This window comes from Cibotium barometz, chromosome 40, assembly GCF_041138505.1.
Source record: "Cibotium barometz isolate CiBa-2024 chromosome 40, ASM4113850v1, whole genome shotgun sequence".
NCBI lineage: Eukaryota > Viridiplantae > Streptophyta > Polypodiopsida > Cyatheales > Cibotiaceae > Cibotium > Cibotium barometz.
The window spans coordinates 41,985,327-41,990,539 of NC_141085.1; the positions used below are offsets into that span (position 1 = coordinate 41,985,327).

The following is a 5,213-nucleotide window of genomic DNA, read 5'->3' on the forward strand; positions in this document are numbered from 1 at the left end:
ACCTTAGACCTGCTACTACAAGCTTATGTTGGAGAGGTAATTGACAACATGGAGGATCACATCCCAACTCTTAGAACACCCATTGAGTTGCCTAGCCCCTATGGTAAAGTGTTCTATAATGCTATTCTTAACACGGGTGCTAGTCACAATCAACTCTCAATCAATTGGGTAAACCTCAACTTGAAAAGTCAAACATGAGAATAGAGGGTATAAGTGCCAAAAATACCAAAGTACTTGGTTTGCTTAGAACTATCACCTATGGTGTTAACGGGCACTTGGTTGTTAGCTTTTTGGTCATGCTTATAGGAACTTTAAAATAACATGTCGTTCTTGGATGGACCTAGATGATAGTGGCTCAATGCAGAATTGATTGGGCCATAAGGAGTGTCTCAATGGCAAAAATTGCTAACCCTACACTTTTACACTCCATGAACATTACCTTCACATCAAATGAGTTAGACTAGCAACAACAAGTATTTAAATGCTGCAATACATCGACACAATCCCATGTCGTTCCCTCCCCAATCAACATCCACTTCACCACCACAAGGTTCTTCATCTTTAAGCTCCACATTTGCATCTACCTCCATACCGAACCAACTACCAGTAGGGTATCACCATAAAAAGTCACAACCTACCCTTAAGTGGGTCCCTAAAGCCTTTTCACTAGTTCTCAATTGGCCAACCTACTATCAAAAAAACCAGGAGGCCCAGTTCACAAAAAAAATCAATCTAAACCATAGGTTGCCTCTCTATGCATTCCAACTCGTCTTCTTGAAGCCCAATGCTACTACGAGAGTAACACATGGATTTGGGTACCAAAGAGGATGCATATGTTTATAGCCTCATCATTCATAGACATATCAGATGACCAATCAATAGTCTCTGCCAACCCTAAGTGTTATAGGTATATATTTTATCATATTTTTTGATGCATAATGATCTTGATTTAATGTGTGTAGAAATCAGCTTAACGGAATGTGCAAATGTGCACAAGGTTATTTGTGTAAAGGCCCATTAGCATTTATATTTGGGCAAAGGTTTTATATGTACAAACGTTAGGAACTTAGAGATGGTTAATAATATGTAAAGAAAAATCCAAAAAGTGGAAAAAGCAAGCCCAATTTGTATGCACAACTACTAATAGTTCCTTGGGCTATTTATTGAATACAATTCTCAAAATACTCATGTCGTGGAAGTGGAGCTACACACCATGAGGGGGGAGATTGCACCCAATCTTGTGTTCCTTGGTTTTATACTCTGATTTTATACTCTTTGATTTTATGCTCTTGAGTTTTGCTATGGTATCTTTTATTTAATTTTTGTGATTTATTAATTTGTGGATTAATCAATTCTCCATGTACCTTGGTCCTTGTAACACTCAGCCTCCATTTTCAAAAGTACTTCAAGAGAACCCAGTACTTGAATAAAGGCCTACTACTCAACAAGTTCTTACATCAATGTCAACTCATCTCCAAGAACCTGAAAGTCCTATCTGTGCTTATGAAAGCATATTACCACCTTTAATCCTCGATTACTCAACAACATCAACAACTAGGTGCGTCCCAAAGCAAGAGTCCCACAAGTGGATAAACGCTGGAGAGGATGGCTACAGAAAGCTTACCTAAGCCTCCGTGAAGTCCAAGAATGAATTGAAGTAGGAATAGGGGTGTTTCCATAAAGCCTAAATCTTTACCCCCATGTCTTGCTTCTTGATAAATTTCATGTCCATATGAGGAGGGGGCATGTTGGAAAAATTTACCTCGTGACAATATAGCTTGCACCAACATGTACAAGGATATAGCACTTATACCATACTAAAAAACCGACTAATATTAATTATAAAAAAAAAGATAATGAGAAAGCACATGTCAAAATAAGAGAATAAAGTTTAACTTTGCTGTGACTACAAGCCATGAGCATGGACTTTTCGTGGGATTGATATGGGTGACACTATCTTGGACCCAGATTGTTTGGAATGGTACTATTAAGGGCAGCTAAGTATTCCTCCTTTCCAAACCCACTCATGCTATTTTTATGCACCACTACGGGAGCGATGTTGTGGAGCCACCTTTGTGGACTTGTTCTACATACAGTTTTATCCCCTTGCACCATGTTTTACTTGTGAGCGTCACATGTTGTATGGAGCGTTGTAATTATGCTGGCACTGTAGAACCTATTTTAGGTACTATGGGATAGGACTATTACAGTCCATGGTAGGAGAGACACCAACACATAATGACATAAGTGTACTTTACCCAGTGGGAGAACCCTATCAAGTAAGAAATGCATAGGAAGAGCTTATAGAGTAGGGAATGAGGGCAAGAACTTATGGACTTACACCGTCATTCTATGAGATAATGTTATCGACCCCTTGTCCCTTCTAAAGCATGGTGGGTAATTTCCTAGAAACCTTAGCTTGCGGTAGCTACTTAGCTCACTCACCTATAGTATCCATGCCATAGCATAGTGAGGATGCAGACCATTGCCTCGTATACTAGAGGAGACATATATATTAGAATCAAACCCAAGGGAGGAGGAAAATCAACCTAGTGATGTCGAATCGAAGCATGCTTATAAGCTATGGTTATCTACTGATGAGCTTGCGAGATGAGTTTTATTTACAAGTTATTGAGGTGTAGTTGTGTAGACTTGATCCAGATTTAAAACTTTTGTGGATGTGCAACCTTGATATGGATCGGATTATTCCACTTGCCCAAGTGTATTCTAAACCCATCCTCAACTATTTGATATTGTTTTTAATTTTAATCTTTTTTATGATTCTCCATTAAATAGTGTTTGTTTGAGTGCCTGCTTGCATCATTCTATGACTGGTCTATCAGTTTTCTAGTTATTATTTGGATAACCAATCAAGATTTGGTCCTAGTTCAATCCTTTTTGAGATTAACCTTAAAATATACCAAAGAAGTATGCCAAGTAATCCACCTTCCTTAGTGTGCCCTCTTTAGTTAGAATAGAGCCTTTTAGGTGAATTCTAAAAGTGAAACTAGTTTAAACAAAAAACAAACAACAAACCAAAAATACAAAAAACAAATCCCAAGAAGATAACTATTGCCATGTGCAATCTAGGTAGGAATTTTGGCTCTTAGTGATGGAGCCTTGGAACCATAGCCTTGATCTCCATGGGATGGGACCTTGTGGCTTAAAAAAAAACATCGTTGTAGAGGTACTTAGCGGTTCTTAGATACTCTTGTATGAGGCCTTTGGGGCATTGCTTTAGTCTCTGTTATGCAGGGTGGTGTCCTCCTTGTATATTTTTATCTTATTATTAAATAAAAAATAAAAATACAAGAATCAAGGCGAATGCATGTCATAATCTCTTAGCAACTTCATTTATGAGGCCAGATAATAGCTAGAGATGGTTTCACCAAAGTGACAATGTGTAGAGACTAAGGTCATAACCCAAGGCATGATTTTTGCTCCATTTTAGTTTAGATTGAATTTGGACCAACCTTAATATTACCCTTATCTTAACTAGAAAATTTTACGAGTCGTAAAAAGCATTCCTCATTGCTTGATTAGGTGTTTGTATTATGCTATAATTTCAATTATTTTCCACAAGAGCACCTTACTCATGGTACCATGTTGCCTTGTAGACCTTCCAAGACCTCTAACATTTCCAACGCCAACATGCATCCACCAGCATCAGTCTCTCACATCAGCACATAGATATTTGGTGTGATGGATCAATCTATCCTATCAACCCTACAATCGCTTCCCATCCTCCCTTCTGTAATCCCACAACTCTATTACGTTTTACAGGAGATGGAGTCAATGGATTGCTAGGATATTGTCAATCCATTGCTACCTATGCAAATAGTGAAAGGCAATATTCTCAATACCAAGCAGCTCAACTTCTTCGTTCAATAGAAGAATGCAAGGCACTAAAATTGAGAATGGAGGAAAATGATATTGAACTTGCAAGACTACGGAAACAGTTCAGGACTTTGAGAACCTGAAGCTTGGCTCGGGTGGGCTAAAGAAAAGAATCCAAGCAATAAGGTAAGAGATGTATTTAAAGCTTTGTTTATTTTGTGTTCTTGATGTTAGAACTTATCATTAGGTGGCTTAAAGAAAAGAATCCAAGCAATAAGGTATGGCTGTGTTAGAAATTATCATTGACTATGTTCTTAATGTCAAAAATTATCATTGTTGTAACTACATGATTGTACTGCGTCCTGACAAGGAAAATATTAATCCGAATATCCATCCAACAAAGTAATTTAAACCTTTGCTTACATCAAGAATGGCAAAGGAAATGTTGCAACAAGAAAAGAAGTTCAAGGTGGTTAAAAGAGATATAATAGAACAATTTGTCAGTAGTAATGCAGTCTTCACAACAGAAATACAGGAAGCTATGGACAGTAATGGAGTCAGTCGAAGAGGTTACAATGCTATTCATAAGTCACTATCTTCAGTTCTTGATGCTAAGGGAAACTACTTACAACTCCTACAGATGTCTGGAGATTTCGGACAGAGGTATTGAAATACATCGGTAAACCCTACCACATTGAAGAGGAGTTCATTGGAGAAAGTGGTAGCATTCAATACAGTCAGTTCAACAATATATTCCTAGATATGGAGCTTTTGCAAAATAGAATGGTAAGAGTAATATGACATCACTTACGAGGAGATAGGGGGTGTGCTTCAATTTGTCATCAAGCTTGATGATGAATGTGAGATTATCAAAGAGAAAAAGATAGAAAGAGTGACAATAACATTAATGAATAGAGCACTCAATAAATGCATGAAGGATGATAATCCGTAATATTTCAGCGTGCAATCTAAAACAAATATATGGTGGTTAGGATCATTTGAGGTAAATCATATTGCATTTATCTACATACTTGTTTTTCTCTTGTTTAGGAAGAAAGTTGACATCATCTATTTATCTGTACAGGTCAAGAAGATCATGAAACATTGTTTTGGGTGTTTCATCATACACCCATTCCTAAATTGATCAGCGACAGATGAAGGGAAACATAATCATTAGCCGTCGACAACAAGGGAGACTTCCAAGTTCAATGGCATCTTGTAGGTGACCTCAAGACTCTCAAGTGCTTTTTCAATTGCAGCAAGGGAGCTAATGCAAGGTCACCCTGTCTTTATTGCATGGATTCCGCAAAAGGGCTAGACTCTAAGTGGTGGAGAAGACCACCAAACTGAAATTTGATTGATGAGAACTTTTGCCC

General features: G+C 37.8%; 1 pseudogene; it reads left to right on the plus strand.

The window, feature by feature from the left end:
- The first annotated feature begins 4,346 nt into the window (after positions 1–4,346).
- The window catches only part of LOC147615512 (uncharacterized), a 2,322-nt pseudogene continuing 1,455 nt past the window's right edge, over positions 4,347–5,213 (plus strand).